Raw genomic sequence first — 9,191 nt, 5'->3', positions numbered from 1 at the left:
GAGGGCAGTGTCACTGGCCCTCATATGTGGGATCCGAACAGGGGCCCTCTGGCATCCCAAGCGAGTTCTTAACCATCGCGCCACTCGGCCGGCCCAATATAAACTAATATCTTAAGGCACATTTCCTAGGTCAGTGGTCTCTATTTTTATTTATTTTATTTATTTTTTAAAGATTTTATTGGGAAATTGGGGGAGGGAACAGTGGTGGGGAATCGGGGAAGGGGAACAGACAAGTTGCTGTCGTTTTGTTCTTCAGTCTAGTTGTGGAGGACGTTGCTTCACCGGCCCATGTTGGTATTATCATTGCGCTCTTCCCAGCTGAGGCAGATTGGTCGCCGGCCTCTGAACAGCTGCTCACGGTGGCTCTTGGCAGCTCACACCGGCTGCGGCTGCTCACGCTGGCTGCCAGCCACACATGGTAGCTATGACAGCCCACTGCAGCAGGGGCTGCAGCCTATGCCTGCAGGCGACTCACAGCAGCCCAGCTCCGGGTCGAGCTGTTGTTCACCATCTTAGCTGTAGAGGGCAGTGTCACTGGCCCCATGTGGGATCTGAACCGGGGCCCTGCTGCTTAGAGCTGGCGTCCCAAGCTAGCTCTTAACCAATGCACCACTCGGCCGGCCCAGTGGTCTCTATTTTTAATCATGTACCACTATCAGTGACAAATTTTGAAACTGTACCTCCAATGTATGTGACTATTTAATTACAAATTACATAGAGATACTATTATAAATATGTATATTAAATTAAAGCTTGATTGCTTCCTTATTTTTAGATAAAAACTATGAAGAAGAGTTACAATCTCTATTTCCTGCATTCCTGTGGACCATGAGCACCCAGGTGTATGTCTAAGCTTTAGAGACTACTGCTCTGGGAGATATAAACACTCTATAAGGCCTAATCTTAGCCAGAAAGAAATAGATAAAAACCCAGGATGATGGGAAAGGGGCGCTGCTCTGGAAAACTCATCCTGGTTATGCTGCCAGAACCATAGGCTGTTGAACTGGAAGGGACTTCAGAGGTCACCTGTCCAGCGATTCCCCTGAGTGTGAATAGGTGTTGTGTCAAAAGGAGGTTTTGGGATCAAAAAAGCATGAGAAACTCTGATTTCGAGCATTTTAAACATCTTTATAGCAGAAATTTTAGAACATTTATTATGCAAATGGATATTGTGAATCTTGAAGAGGAGAATAAATTATGCTGTTTTTTAAAAAAAACAAACCAAAAACCCAACCACACTTTATTGGGCTATCTCGTGGGATTCATAAAGCACACACATAGGGAAACACTGTCTCATTTTACAGAGGCCAAAATGTCAGCTCAAAGGCATGAGTAACAGCTTACCAGTGGCTCTACAGGACTAGAACACAGGTTTCTGATTCACTCAGCCTGGAGAAAAAGCATTGTCTGAAGCTGTCTATTCCCTAAAAAAAGGTGCTGGGGCTCTGCATGAGTCTGTTAGGGATCCTCAGGGATGAAATCAGCACCTGAGCTGTCGCAGCTCTGTCACTCCTCAGAAGACCCAGTTTCATTCCCAGACACCTGTATGATTGAATCAGACCCTTAGGGGTGAGGGAAATTTCTTGAAATCCATCCAAAGAGGTGTTAAAGTGGATGAAAGGATAAACATATACATTCAAAGAATATAAAATAATTATTGGACAGAGGCTGGGAAAAAGGATAGAGAAAATGTCGCGTCAAGGAACATGATTCTAGGCCTTTCTGCACCCACCAGGGCATGTACATGGTCAGACAATCATAGAGCTATGCCGGACTCTGAAAATTTTCAGCCAAGCCTTGGACTAAAAAATTACTTTCATTATTGACATGCAAGAGTTAAGCTATACTAATAAATAGGAATAAAATTACTGACCTTTATAGTCTTAGAGCACTTCCTCTCTATAGGGCAGCACCTTTTCTTAGAAATCCCATACATGTACACGTACACACACACACACACACACACACATGCGCGTGGTCACACACACATACCATACACCACACATAGGGTTTCACACAGACACAACACAGTGAACATGGTCACACTCACATACCACACAACACATGGTCTCGCACAGTCACACATTCACATGTAACGTATATGGGCACATTCACACATACAGTCACACACACACACACACACACACACACACACACACACACACTGTTAGGACCTCTTCTAACCCATAAACCTCTACTTCACCCTGACCAAGGCACCCTCACAAAACCATTATTCTACCCAGCAGGTGCTTTTTTTTCAAAATCTGCTTCCGGTTTTCTGATCCTTTGTGCCCCTATTTACTGAATCGCTGCCTAGTGATCGTGTTTTCTCTAAGCTGTTTGCTTCGCTCTGTTCTGGTCTCTCAGCCTCCCTGCTTTATCCAACCCCTCCCTGCCCTGCTGCCTAAGTTGGCCTCCTGGCCACATGATTACTTTCCTGCCAAGAGAGGCCCTTCTCCCTTGAGATCTGAAAATAAACTGAATTCTGGGCCCAAGGAATCTGGGCTCTGCCTTGGATAACACCCTCCTGCTCCCGAAGCCTAGGGTCCCCTTTCATATTTCCTTTCCCATTTGCTGTCCCCTTGGTGTCCCCTGGCCATCCTTTTCTTGGTTCGCATCATGGCTCAAGTTGCGCTGGACCCAGGAGCAGCTTGGCTCCTCTGCTACCCAGCGACCCTCATCCTCCCTGGAAGGTCTGGGGAAGGGAGTGGCATTGGGAAGTCAGGGAAACCAGGTTCGGGCCATGGGTCTGTGGCTCCCTGGCCATGTGGCCGTGTTTCCTGACCTTCCTGAACCTTGTTTCTCCAACTGAAAAGGGGTGGTGGTGAGACCTTCCCCCCTGGGATGATGGGGTAACACAGCACTAGGCCTGCGCAGTGAGGGGGCGATTTATGCAGGTGTCACTATGACTGCTGTCAAATGAACCTCAGCACGAAGGCACTAGCTTTGCTTTTCAAAGGCGTGGTAAACACATTTTTCTTCTTCTCTCATCCCCTACCCCCAAGCCTGGGTTGGAGGTCCTGTGAAGCTTCCGGCTGCCCTGAGGGTCAGGCACATGGGATCTGGCTACTGGAGTCTGGAGTCCAAGGGGTGGGGCACCTGAGCCATGCCCAACTCTCTCCTGTGAAGGATGAATCAAGAGTGTCCACCTCACACAAATAGCCCAAGGCTTGGGATACCAGTGGCTTGCGTTACCAAATAACTGGGTCCTTAAAAACAAATTTGGGCCCTCATTAATGGCACTGAGATCTCAATCCCCGCTCTTGCTGGGGTGCTGACACTCTGAGACTTCAGCTCCCTGATCCTCCCCTCTAAATAGATGTAGGGACTGTACTGACAGGGAGGGATTTGCTCCCTGAGAGGCAAAGGGGCAGTGAGCGCTGTCCTCACAATTTAATGTCTGTGATCTGCTAAGCCCTGAGGCTGAGCTCACCCTCCATGTCCCCGGGGGTCTGATCTTGGCCCTTCATGTGGTCACCCTGTTGGGAACCTGGTCCCTGTTGACTTCTGGAGTGAGGCTTGAGGAAGGTACTGGTCAGAGTGGAAGCTCCACGAAGCACCTGATCCATGACCACATATTCTTCAAGGGAACTGGACTTTGGTCCCATATCGCAGCTAAAGAGGAAGAAGTCATCACCCTGGGCTCACCTTGGATGTGCAGCTACAATGGGCTTGTCTAAAAGCAAATCTGAGGGCCGGCTGAGTGGCTCAGTTGGTTAAGAGCTCGCTCAAGAGTTTGAGCTCTGAGCAACAGCGGTTCGAGTCAGCCCGAGCTGAGCAGCCGTGAGCTGCCAACAGGTGGCGGGATGGCTCAGCTAAAAAAAAAAAAATAAATAAATAAAAGCAAATCTGATTATGGTTTCTTCCTCCAGTCGCTTAACACTTTTCAGTATTTTCCCTTTGCCTTTGGATAAAGACGAAATTCTTAACATGATCTTCAAGGCTCTGCCTGGCCTGGCCCCTGCTTGCCTCTGCAGGCTCATTCTGTCTATTTCAGCCACACCCCTCCCTCCCTTTCCCCCATTTCATCTAATACCCACTCATCCTTCAGCTAGGTCACCTCAAAGTCAGCATGCCCCAAACCAACGTATGAATGTGTTGAGTTTAAATTCCTATAGGATGCTCAAGTAGGGATAATCAGCAGTAGGATAGAAACATCTAGAGCAGGGGGTATAGATCTAGGAATCATCAGCATGTTAGTGACAACTGAAGCTACTAACATAGGCCAGCCTATGAGAAAGTGAAGGCAGCTGGGGCAGGGCCCTGGGGACATTTAAAGGATGGGATGAGGGATGAGTAGAGATTGAAAAGGAACTGTCAGGGAGGTAGGAGGAAACCAAGTGCCCTCTCCTGAAAGACAAGGTTTCCAGCAGAGGCGTGCTCCTTCCTGTCATGGAGAAGGCAGCCCTCAGGACTTTGGTTCTGGCACAAATGAGGCAAGAAGTGCTTGGGAGTGAGAAAGCAGCAGCAGCTAGTGGAAAACACCAATTTGATTGAAGTTCTTATTTATTAGGAGGGGGAAAACATGTTTTTTTTTTTAAGCAAGGAAATGTTCAGAGGAGAATGTAACTTCCTTACCTGGACCACTGCCACTTTTCAATAAATTCTGTGTGAGGAGGACACGGGGTCTAAACAGATGTTTTGCTTAGTTTTGGTTCAAGTTAGGAGACACTTGAATCCAGTTTGAACGCTGCTGAGCATAAGCTGAGGAAGCCGGGCGAGCGTGCTTGAGGGCAGAGTTCAAAGGACTCTGGGAGAAGGAGTTTCAGGCTCTGCTGCCAAGCCTCCACTTACCCCCAGAACTTACAAGCCTGAAGGAAGCGAAAATACTACTACTGCTACTGCCTCCCTAGTTGCCCCCATGCTATTTTCACCTTCTCCCTGGCTGCCTCATAGGCATCTCGAAATGAAGATGGTTCATCATAATTAGATACGCCCCTCAGTTTTTGCTATTTCAGGAAATGTTCCCACCATTCACCCATGTGCTCAAGTCATAAACCTGGGTCATTCTTTCTCCTCTTTCCCTCATACCCCATCCATCACGGGTGAGGTACCCAATCCATCAGCAAGACCTCTCCACCTCCCTCAGATCTGATCACTTCCCAATCCAGGTACCATGTTTTCTCTGCAAGTTTCCTAACGGTCTCCTGTTTCTACACTGCCTTCCTACCGTGTCCTCTACACATTAGCCAAGTGGTCTTATCAGGTCCTAAACCAGACTTTTCGACTCCCCTGCTCAGAATTTTCATGGGTCTCTCCACTCAGTATCATACCCTTGAGGGTCTCATGATCTGGCCTTGTCTCCTACCTCCTTTTTTACTGCTTTCCTTCTCCTTGCTGTCCTCCAGCCCACTGATTTTCTTACTGTTCCTCACACAAGCCACACTCACGTCAGAATATTTGCATGTGCTGTTCCCTCTCTCAGAATGCACTTTCTTCAGATCTTCTCATGGTTTGCTCCCTCCCTCATTTCCTCCAGGTCTAAGAAGCCTCCTTGAGCACCCTCCGCCCCAACACATCCCTCTCTTATTCCTTACCCTGCTTTATTATATTTTTATGGTACTCAGCACTTTCTGAAGTTACATTATTTTTCTGTCCTCTTCTTTATTGTCTATCTCCCCCACAAAATTATCAGCCCTATGAAAGCAGTGAATATGTCCTCCCCATGACTTGAACAGTGTCTGGACAGAGTAGGTGACCCATAAAAATGTGTTTAGCAAATGAGTTTGAGACATGGAATTGAGGAATTGTGCAACCTGAGTATGAGACGACTGACCATATGGATATTGACATTCCTAAGGTTGTTGGGAGGAAATGAATGGAGAGAAAGAGAAACAGTTGGTGGCAGAGCCCTTACTGGAAGTGGCAGAATGATTGGGAGGTCTGGAGCCAGGCCAGGTGGCTCTAAAAGTGGGGCTGTAAGGTGGGAAGCCCCAACTTATTAGGGAATCTGCCTCTTGGGTGGGAGGGGGGTGAGGAGGGCAGGCCAATCTTTAGACCAACACTGAATAATAGAACTTTTTGCAATTGTGGAAATATTATATATCTGCACTGTTGAATACAGTGGCCACCAGACACATGTGGCTATTGAGCACATAACTATGGCTAGTGTAACTGAAGAACTGAATATTAGTAATTTTATTTCATTTTAATTAACTTAAACAGCCATATGTGGCTAATGTCTACTTTATTGATAATGGCTACTTTATTGAATGGCATAGCTTTAGACGGCCCATCGAATGATTCCATCTGGGCAGAGCTGGTAGAGAATGAAAGAAGGATTTCATAGGAAGATGTCTCAAAGAACATTTCCCTTCCCTCTTATAGAGTTTAGCCAGGAGATACGTTTGTTTCTCTAAAACGAAAACAAAAACAGGGCCGACTGAGTGGCTCAGTTGGTTAAGAGTTAGCTTAAGAGTGCAAGCTCTGAGCAACAGGGTCACCGGTTCGACTCCCACATGGGCCACTGATGCTGCGCCCGAGGTGAGCTGCTGCTGAGCTGCCAACAGATGGCAGGATGGCTCAGCTGGTGAGAGCACATGCTCCTAACAACAAGGTTGCCTGTTCGAGATGGTGGGCTACCCCCGCCCACAACTAAGACTGAACTCGGCACCTTGAGCTGAGCTGCCACCTGGATGGCTCAGTGGATAGAGCGTGCGCTCTTAACAACAAGGCTACTGGTTCTACTCCCACATGGGATGGTGGCTATGCCCACCCACAACTAAGGTTGTAACACTACCTTGAGCTTAGAGGCCATGAGCTGCCGACAGGCAGCCAGATGGTGACTGGCACCCTTTACAACTAAGAGTGAAGAACAACAACTTGGCTGGTCCCCCTCCCCAATTCCCCAACTCTGTTCCCCTCCCCCAATTAGAAAAAAAATCCCAAACCAATCAACCAACCAAACAAAAAAGGAATGAAATATAAGAACGCTGAGTAATATTGGGGTATATATAAATGACCAACAAACACTCAAAACAAAATCTCTTCATTTACTTCCAAAATCTTAAATATCCTACACATAGCAATAATTAACACTGACTTCTTAAAAGTTGTTTATTTCCTTCTGTCAAGAATTAAATCTCACAAATGTCCAAATGATCTGCCCTTCCTTCCTTCCTTCCTTCCTTCCTTCCTTCCTTCCTTCCTTCCTTCCTTCCTTCCTTCCTTCTCTTTCTTTCCTTCTTCTTCTTCTCCTTCTTCTTCTTCTCTTCCTCCTCCTCCTCCTCCTCCTCCTCCTTCTTCTTCTCTCTCCTTTTCCTCTTCCTTTCTCTTTCTCCCTCTCTTCTTTTCTTTCTCTTCTTTCTCCTCCCTTTTTTTCTCCCCTCTTTTTTCTTGTTTACTAATAATTCTGTCAGTAGAATATTCCTTTAGAATATATAGATGATGTAGTATAGAAATGTACACTTGAAACCTATATAATTTTACTAACCAATGTCACCCTAATAAATTTAATAAAAAGAGAATATTGCACTAGAATATTTTGGGTTTTACTACTTTAGGATTATGTATGATTGTAGTAGGAAAAAAAGGGGGAAAAAAGGGGGAAAAATGATCTAGAAAGAGTGAGTGTAAATGAGAGGGAAGAGAGAATTACTTCCTGTCATCTGGGTTAGGGGAAAGAGAGTGAACCGGGGTCCTCCAGCTCCAGCTTCCACATGGGTGGCTGGAGTAACTCTGTCCCCAATCTCGCTTTGATTCTTGCTGGCAGTGACACACACAGACAGAAAGTAAAGGGATGGAAAAAAATATTTCATGAAAATGGAAATGAAAAAAACCAATAAACAAAAAGCTAGGACAGCAATACTTATACCAGAAAAAATAGACTTTATAACAAAGGCTTTATAAGAAGAGATAATGAAGGACCCAGTAATCCCACTTCAGGGTATTTATCCAAAGAAAACCAAAATGCTACTTCAAGGGGACATGTGCCTCCATATGTGCATTGCAGCATTGTTTACAATGGCCACGATATGGAGGCAGCCTGGGTGTCCATCGATGGATAGAGAGGAGGTGATACAGATATACAATGGAATACTGTTTGGCCATGGAAGGGAATGGGCTCTTGCCATCTGTGGTGACATGGATAGACCTGGAGGGTATTATGCTGAGTGGAGCATATCAGGCAGAGAAAGATAGGTGTAATGTGATTTCAGTTATGTGGAATCTAAGAACAAAATTAACAAACAAAACAGAAACAAACTCATAGATACAGAAAACATTTTGATGGTTTCCAAATGGGAGGTTGGTTAGTGGTGTGGGTGAAAGAAGGGGAAGGGATTAAGAAGTACAAATTCATTGTTACAAATTTTGGGGATGTAGGGTATAGCATAAGGGATATAGTCAATAACATTGTAATAACTATGTATGGTACAGACGGGTACTAGATTTGTTGGGGTAACAGATGGGAGGGAGTTCGAGGCAGGGTGAAAAAGGTGAAGGGATTAAGGAGTACAAATTGGTAGTTACAAAATAGTCATGTGGATATAAAGTAAAGCATAGGAAATGTAGTCATTAAAATGGTAATAACTATGTTTAGAGCTAGGTGGGTACTAGACTAGTCAGGAGGATCACTTCTTAAATTATATAAATGTCTAACCACTATGCTGTACATCTGAAATTAGTATAAAATAATATTGAATGTCAAGTGCAATTGATAAATTTAAAAAGGGGGGGAAAAGAGAAGGGGAATAAGAGGCTCAAATTTCCAGGTATAAAACAAATAAGTCATTGGGATGTAATGTACAGCATAGGGAATATAGCCAATAATATTGTGATAGCATGGTACAGTGTCAGATGGTTGCTGAACTTATCATGGCGATCACTTCTTTAGGTATATAAATGTTGAATAACTATGGTGTACCCTGGAAACTAATATAATATTGTATGTTAGCTATATTTTTAATAAAAATCTTAAAAAGAAAAAAAAAGACCAACTTCCCAATTTTTAATCCTCCACCATTCAACCCAACTATTGTCATCCAATCATAAGTCTTGACAATTTTGAGCTTGTCAAGGTACTGGGTTGTTGGAAAAGTCATGACACATTTTTGCAACGAAAAACAGAAAAAAGACATCATGACTTTTCCGACAACCCAATAGCATGGTGTCCTGTCCGGGAGGTATTTACTTTAGGAAGGCTCTGGAAGGACCTGTTCCTCAAGTCTGCCTGCCTGTGAGGGTCTGGCAGG

The 9,191-nt window shown here is 45.0% G+C and overlaps 1 protein-coding gene across 1 annotated transcript in view; it reads left to right on the top strand.

Moving 5' to 3' along the window:
* The window catches only part of LOC109389451 (gamma-aminobutyric acid receptor subunit rho-2), a 32,059-nt gene that overhangs the window by 1,561 nt on the left and 21,307 nt on the right, over positions 1–9,191 (top strand). The window lies entirely within an intron of this gene.

This window comes from Hipposideros armiger, unplaced genomic scaffold (genome assembly GCF_001890085.2).
Source record: "Hipposideros armiger isolate ML-2016 unplaced genomic scaffold, ASM189008v1 scaffold_234, whole genome shotgun sequence".
NCBI lineage: Eukaryota > Metazoa > Chordata > Mammalia > Chiroptera > Hipposideridae > Hipposideros > Hipposideros armiger.
Note: the sequence above shows the minus strand (reverse complement) of the source record. Positions and strands in the feature narration are given on the sequence as shown.